The sequence below is a fragment of the Formica exsecta genome, unplaced genomic scaffold (genome assembly GCF_003651465.1).
Source record: "Formica exsecta isolate Colony F162 unplaced genomic scaffold, ASM365146v1 scaffold314, whole genome shotgun sequence".
NCBI classification, from domain to species: domain Eukaryota; kingdom Metazoa; phylum Arthropoda; class Insecta; order Hymenoptera; family Formicidae; genus Formica; species Formica exsecta.
The window spans coordinates 21,219-29,407 of record NW_021850397.1 but is presented as its reverse complement, the minus strand read 5'-3'; the positions used below and the strand labels follow the sequence as shown (position 1 = coordinate 29,407).

General features: G+C 37.4%; 1 protein-coding gene across 1 annotated transcript in view; it reads right to left on the bottom strand.

Annotated features, from left to right (window-relative positions):
• Positions 1-7,537, bottom strand: part of LOC115237956 (semaphorin-5A) — an 88,614-nt gene extending 81,077 nt beyond the window's left edge. The window contains exon 1 of the mRNA XM_029811364.1: positions 7,190-7,537. The gene's annotated coding sequence lies outside the window, so the exon portion shown is untranslated. The remainder of the gene's footprint in view (positions 1-7,189) is intronic.
• Between the last annotated feature and the right edge of the window lie 652 nt (positions 7,538-8,189).

The following is an 8,189-nucleotide window of genomic DNA, read 5'->3' as shown; positions in this document are numbered from 1 at the left end:
AACAGGGGGGACCCCCGGCCGTTCGAGCCTTGGTTCGGGAAAAAAAAAAAAAAAAAAAAACGGCCCTTCGGTAAGGCCTGGATATCGTCTTGAGACACCGCAGTGGCGTAGACGCCGCAAAGAGGGTCACGAACACTAAATCACGTTGTAGGAGCGGGTCGATATCGATACCCGTCCGAAAAACGATTTCGATCAACGTTTACAGCTCGGGCCTCGGTCTCGCGAAGAAGAATAATATATAGAATAATATATTTTTACGATGATTTTTATGTTAACCCTTTATGATGTAGCTGATAGAAATTAAAATCTAAAAAAAATATGGACCGAGCAGTAAAGTATAAAATATGGAAATTTATAGGAAACGTTACGACAAACTTTACAGCATTTACAAATATATATTCGATATATCTCGAAAGCAGTAGATGTACTCTAGATTATGATATACCGTTACATAGATACCGTTATAAATGTATCCTTTAATCACACGGAATATCGCTGCCAATTATTGTCCCAAGATGTTGATATGCATGAAGAAATAAGAAAAATATATTGTGTAATTTCTCAATTTTTCCAACTTCTTAAAATGGAGAGCGAAATGTTTACATTCAACGTAATACTTAATTATCGCGCGTAACTTAACGAGGCGCCGATTTTACGAATGTGTTTTTTTCCAACGTTGAATATATTAGCGTTCCCGCGGTCAGCGAAATTACCGTCGAAACGAGCGAAAGTTTCGTATGGCTTTAAATTTACATGACACCACGGTATTCGAGCCAGCGCTCACAAATATGAGAGATTCGTCATCATCCCGGGGAATATAATACCCGTCACGACACACCGGCTTCCCTTTGATCGTCTCGAATTCGTCGTACCGTCAGCGCGCGAACGCACGCCTAATCTAAGCGGGGTAGAGATAAAGCTTTTTTACACGCAACAGAGAACGAGAGCTCTGGGGATTTAAAGAAACCAGATATTTTCCTCGGCCTCGAGAAAACCGGGCGGTTTTTAATTACGATCACCAGGATCCGAGCTAAGCGCGGGATTATATAAAACGCGGGGGTGTATAAAACGGCGAAATTTTAATTGGATGTAACACAAATTTAGTAATTACGAAACTCAGAAATGCGAAAACTTAATACAATTTTAAAGACTCAATAATTGCAACGAAATTAACCTCGTTAGATTTTAATTATTCCTGTGGGTATATAATTACGAGTGAAACTTTGCCTCTGAAGAACTATTAGCGCGTATTATTTTAAAAAGGTAAGATAAATAATCTAAAATAAAAATGTATTTACAAGATAACTTTGACAAAACTCTTTTCCCGTGTTCGCGTACACGTAGGTAGACGGTGGATTAACCGAGATTAGAAGGGCACGGCAGGAAATGCTCAAGAGACACTGTCTCCTCGTGCTATTCTTAATACCCCGTATAATCCTATTACGATACCGAAGTGCTCCTATAATGTCTATCCGCCGGAGATTAGGATCGGCACGAGTCATGAGGGAATCGGCCAGATTGTGTACCGTCCGACGTGTTTGCGACCACAAAACTCGAAGCGGTAAAATAAGGTAAGGTAAGGTAAGGTAGGTAGATAGGTAAGGACCGACTCGTGGCGGATTTTAATTTATGTCGTGAGAACGGCATGTTGCGAAAGTCTTTCTTCGACATGGCGAGATAACTTTGGACACGCCTGATCTCTTCTCCTCTCCTCTCGTCGCCCTCTTACCGTTACTTTTTCCGCGATAAGTGCACCGTCCGATTAGCGCGCTCGTCGTCGATAGAAATTTATGCACGCGTGATACTGCACGGAGAAATTATCATCGACGTCGCATCTCTCTCATCGTAAAATTATTCGCATTAGTATTAAATTATCTCTCTTTCTCTCTATGAAATCTGAATAAAATTTATATAAATAAATATATCTCTTTTTTTATTTGTTTCTCATGTGTTCTGAATGAATATTTTATTTTTTAATCTGTCAATGTAATTCCTATTTTATTTTTCCCTTGGTTTCTAATGTAATATATATATATAGTTGGTTATTCTGATTCATATACTTCAATTTAATATTCTATGTGTATTAATTGCAAAAAATGTTAAAAAATACAATAATATGCAGTTAAATTATATATGCGGGGCATTAGCTCTTTTCAGAGATCCTGAAATTTTTTTATAATGCTCTACAAAAATTTATATAAAGCTTATTTCACAAGAGAAAATATATATTCATTCATTATAAAACTACGTTGTTTCAAAATTTATGTTTTCAGGCTACCTGCTTGACCCGGATATTTCTTCGGATACCTGCTTGGGTTCAACATCCGTCAATATAATGATCTCCAAGTACTTGTTCATCAAAAATCTTAAATCTGAAAATCTTTCACGACTCTCTTACAATGTACCTAAAAAAATAACCGTCGTATCCTTCCATTAATTACAATATTCGGGAAGGATAAGCTCTTCATACACATATACACACATACATTATGTCCTGATTTTCGTCTATTCAACTGTATAAATCATTAGGTTCCCCATGTCCAGATATAACGCAAGCAGAAATACGCGCGTTAATAAACGGATGTGTAAAGCGAATGGTATAAATTATGGCCTTTTTATCTCGCGCTGCCGCCATGCCGTTACGTGTACCCATCAGTCCGACAGGCCATTACATCTAGACAGCCGGGTAATGCTAAAGCAGCGCAACATGCAGACCGAGTGCGACACGACGCGACGTGCAGCGTGTTTTGAGCACGCTGCACGCGAATTGCGCATGTATCTCGGCGTAGATTTCACGTTGGGGCCGCATCACATTGTATCTGGGGCCTCACGTATTCCGCTCGCGATGTCCGCGTCCACGAGATACTCGTAAAGATTAACACGTAAATGTCTCGATTAACGCATAAACGTACGTAGATAGGCTCTACACAGTTGGAAAATTTATCTTGTTAAAAAATATGCCGGTTAAAATTTGTCTTAAATATTTAACGCGTTCATGTGTTAATTTTACATATTGCTCTGTTGTGTTAATTGAACTCAAATGTTAAATTATTAAAACCATTGAAAGAAAGTGTAAAAACAATGTGCACATATTTTTTAATTTTACACAATAGATACGTTTCACATTATTAATGACAGGATTTATCTGTTAAAATTTACAGAACAAAATTTTTATTTTATTGCATAATGGAAGTGAGAGTGACTACAGACCGTCAATAATTCTTTTCTAAGTTAATTTTATCATTAAAAATATATTGATTTTACAAAAAATTTATTTCAAATTACTATAAAGTTTGAAAATTTATTTTGTGTTAAATTTAAGCCAAATTTTCCAATTGTGTAGAAACTAATTTAAATGTCACGCAATTAATCAATTTAATTATTTCAAATTGTTAAGATTCTAAATTGCTATAAATAATAATAATAAATAAGAAATGAGATAAAATCTAATAAAATTTTTTGTATAAATTGGATGTTTAAAATATACATGACATATAATTTTATACAATATTAGAATGCATTAAACATTCTCATGCCGTGAAAGATTCATAATTCGCGTCTCGCGTTTCCCATCATCGTATTTAACAGTTAGTAAAAGATTTGTTTATAGTATACTTTACGACTAAAATACAACCACCCCAAAGCTTACGTTTACGCGGCGCGCGTTCCATAATCTGTGGCACCAATTAAACGCAATCCACGTCTGTTATTGTTATTCGACAAAGGGTCGTGCGCGGAGGGGGCCAGAGAAATCCAGACCTCTGAATCGTATAAACGGCACGACGTCTTTCTCCTTCTCTCTTTCTCTTTTCTGCTCGCACGAAACGATGGGGACGCGCTCCGATAAATTATTCATGACCTCACGACAAGTCGCGCTGCGTCCGAGACTTTTATATAAATTTTTATAGGTCGCGCAGAAAGCAAGGGGGTTACGTCTTCGACAACGACTTCCTCGTATCGATCGACCGATGCATTGTGTATATGTAATTTTTCTACATCAATAATTAATCTGCTATTAATAATTAATGTAAAAAACACAAAGTGGGTGCTCTCAGATACTTAGCTACAATATTATTTAAACCCAGCAATAGTTTTTAAAAAATCATGTTTTTTAATATATTATTAATATTTCTAAGTATAGGGAGATGATTCTCATGTTATAGATTGTTTTCCATGTATATATACACTGCTTGTAAAAGAAGATTATGAATATATTCTCTATAGCCTATGGAATGATCGAATAATAATCATATGTCATACACAGAAAAAAAAAGAGAGATGTAGTCTTCGAGTTAAACGACAGATGAGATCGGAAAAAAACGTATCGATGTATGTCAAGTATCTCCGGATCAAGTTTGCTTTGAAAATACGAGCGCTAGTCTCGATAAATATTCGGCAAGATTTAATAATAGCCAAGATGTGTATAAGTCTCGTTAATTTCCACAGAGATCGAATCTTAATCCTCTATTGCTCAAATAATTTCTCGGGCTAGAATCCTTATTAAAAAAAAAAAAAAGAAGAAGAAAAACACGATGACGTTACCATTTATACGCATTCAGTTTCTCGATCGTCGAATAACACGATCGCGATGCTCGAGGGATAGCACGTTCTCTCGTATACCGTGTGTCTCGAAAAACAGCATATAAGCGCACAAGCGAATAAATACGCGACCGCAACATTAAGTACGCCTAACCATGCGTCAAAATTATTACCATCGCGCTAATCACCACGCCTCGGGAGGAAATATATATCGCTCCTCGACACTCTCGTATTGCCCGATCCAAACTCTCGGGATTACGACCTCTGTCGTTGTTCGTGATTTGTACCGCTCCGAAGGCGGCCCGGCTCCGTTTAAAGCGAAAAAGAACGAGAGAGAGAGAGAGAGATGCGCAATGAACTGGCGAGGCTCTAATACATTGCCATAAACAAAGTGACCGAAGGGAATTGGACTAACTGGATCATTAAATGCCAGAGCCGCTCTATTTTGATATCGGATAGCGAAGTATCGGACACCCGGTATACGATGGAATCTCGCGCGCGAACGACGACGCGTCGAAGGATGTAAAAGCGCTAATGAAAGATACGATGTATGTAAAAACAGTCTACCCTTCATCCCGAATGTTTACTCAAGAACGACGTTGACGAAAGAATACAAACGTCTCGTGTTCGGTCACAATGAGAAACGGGAGAATGATACTTTTCTTTTACTTTTCGACGTCCTATTCATTCACGCATTGATGTATGGATATATTTAATCGTACGTATGAAAATATCGCGTGTTACGGATATTAAATAACGTTTGTAATATTATTACGCAATAAAGCCAAATGTATTAATAATATCAAATAACGTTGATAATATTATTTATATCCTTGTAACATTAAACAATATTGACAGCACTGATTAATAAAAAGAGTATCAACATGCAGCATATATAATACAAAAATGATATCAATAATACAAAATGATATCAATAATTCACTGACCACATTCGCGTAATAATTTTAATAATCGTTAATAAAAAATCAACAACAAATATTTTTGATCGCCAGTGGGAATAAATCAATGACATCATAAACTCGATTTACGATACAAATTTAATTCATTTACGACGAGAGCTATCGCTATTCGTATAAAACAAAAAAAAAAAAAGAAGAAGAAAAACACGATGACGTTACCATTTATACGCATTCAGTTTCTCGATCGTCGAATAACACGATCGCGATGCTCGAGGGATAGCACGTTCTCTCGTATACCGTGTGTCTCGAAAAACAGCATATAAGCGCACAAGCGAATAAATACGCGACCGCAACATTAAGTACGCCTAACCATGCGTCAAAATTATTACCATCGCGCTAATCACCACGCCTCGGGAGGAAATATATATCGCTCCTCGACACTCTCGTATTGCCCGATCCAAACTCTCGGGATTACGACCTCTGTCGTTGTTCGTGATTTGTACCGCTCCGAAGGCGGCCCGGCTCCGTTTAAAGCGAAAAAGAACGAGAGAGAGAGAGAGAGAGAGAGAGAGAGAGAGAGAGATGCGCAATGAACTGGCGAAGCTCTAATACATTGCCATAAACAAAGTGACCGAAGGGAATTGGACTAACTGGATCATTAAATGCCAGAGCCGCTCTATTTTGATATCGGATAGCGAAGTATCGGACACCCGGTATACGATGGAATCTCGCGCGCGAACGACGACGCGTCGAAGGATGTAAAAGCGCTAATGAAAGATACGATGTATGTAAAAACAGTCTACCCTTCATCCCGAATGTTTACTCAAGAACGACGTTGACGAAAGAATACAAACGTCTCGTGTTCGGTCACAATGAGAAACGGGAGAATGATACTTTTCTTTTACTTTTCGACGTCCTATTCATTCACGCATTGATGTATGGATATATTTAATCGTACGTATGAAAATATCGCGTGTTACGGATATTAAATAACGTTTGTAATATTATTACGCAATAAAGCCAAATGTATTAATAATATCAAATAACGTTGATAATATTATTTATATCCTTGTAACATTAAACAATATTGACAGCACTGATTAATAAAAAGAGTATCAACATGCAGCATATATAATACAAAAATGATATCAATAATACAAAATGATATCAATAATTCACTGACCACATTCGCGTAATAATTTTAATAATCGTTAATAAAAAATCAACAACAAATATTTTTGATCGCCAGTGGGAATAAATCAATGACATCATAAACTCGATTTACGATACAAATTTAATTCATTTACGACGAGAGCTATCGCTATTCGTATAAAACATAATATATTAATCGAAAAAAAGCATTGACGCGAAATGCGATAATAGTTATTATCGCAAAGCACTTTACACATATTTGAAATTTAAACGTATAAGTCGCCGCGGCAACCTTCAGACTGTACCACGCGGTCGTTCGCGCGCTTTTTATCTCCCAAAGAAACAACAAATCACGACCATCATATAGATATGCGGAATTTCAGGAAGACGCGAATCCATCGCGAATTATACACACGCGACGAGCACACCGGTATTTAATCAATCGCGATCGAAAATCCCAAGACGCGAGAAGAGAAACCGGCGAGATAAATCCCGTCCTATACACAATGGCCGCGCTAATGATCGGTCGCGTTGCCGGATCGATGCACGTTATGCATTACACATTACTCGTTACTCACCGACTTCGCGAAGAGAGAAAGCTCAATTAGCAATCCTGCAGCTCCATAGCGACGTTGATCCTCGACGCACGACTGAGTCCCGTGTCAAGCCCTGCGAACCGGTACTTGATGCACGAACCATGAAAAAACGCGATGTAGTATCACTGCAACTTCGCGACGCGCTAAATATCCATGGAAATGTCCATCCGTTGAAATCCGACGACGCGATCACACTGACTGAGCGATAATAGACGCGACACTTGTTAGGGAATCGACACGACGCGCCTAACTCTTGTTTGTTTACGTGCGTACGCGAGCGCGAAAAAAGCGAAACCGAATCTCACGTTCAAAGGGCTGGCAGCCAAACGCCGACTGAGAGCATGAGACGCGTACGATGTAGCTCCACGCGTCTCTCTCCAACACTCCCGCGGCGGAGTAGGGGAAGCCGGTTTTGAGGTTCGCGCAGTCGCCGCTAAGTTGGCGCCAGTCGACGCGCGACGGCTTGAAAAAATATAGGGTGAGACGCTTATATATATATGCTATTCTAGAAGTTTAATTCTTCTGGATAGAAATTTAAAAGAAACAAACTAATGGACTGGAAAGCAAAAAAAGGCAATGTCGTGCATTATTCATGTTAGGATAAATCGATAGAACAGTGGCAAGAATAATATTTCGCTGTATCTTAACTACTCTCTGTATGAGAAATACAGAAAATAATACAATAGAATAGAGATAAAAGAAGCAAAATATCGGAAAATTAATAGAGAAAAAATAATAAACAATACATTTTTTAAAACAATATCTTTAATACTCTTTCCTGTGGATATATAAATTTTCATATTTTAAACTTTTAATTTAAAGCTAAAAACAAAATGATATGTCAGTTTTGATATCTTTTTATAAACAATTAATAATATAGCAAATTTTACTATAAATATTATAAAATTATTATTGCTCACAAATAAAATATAATGAGAATAAATTTTACATTATAAGCTTAAAGCGAAATATATAATCCTTT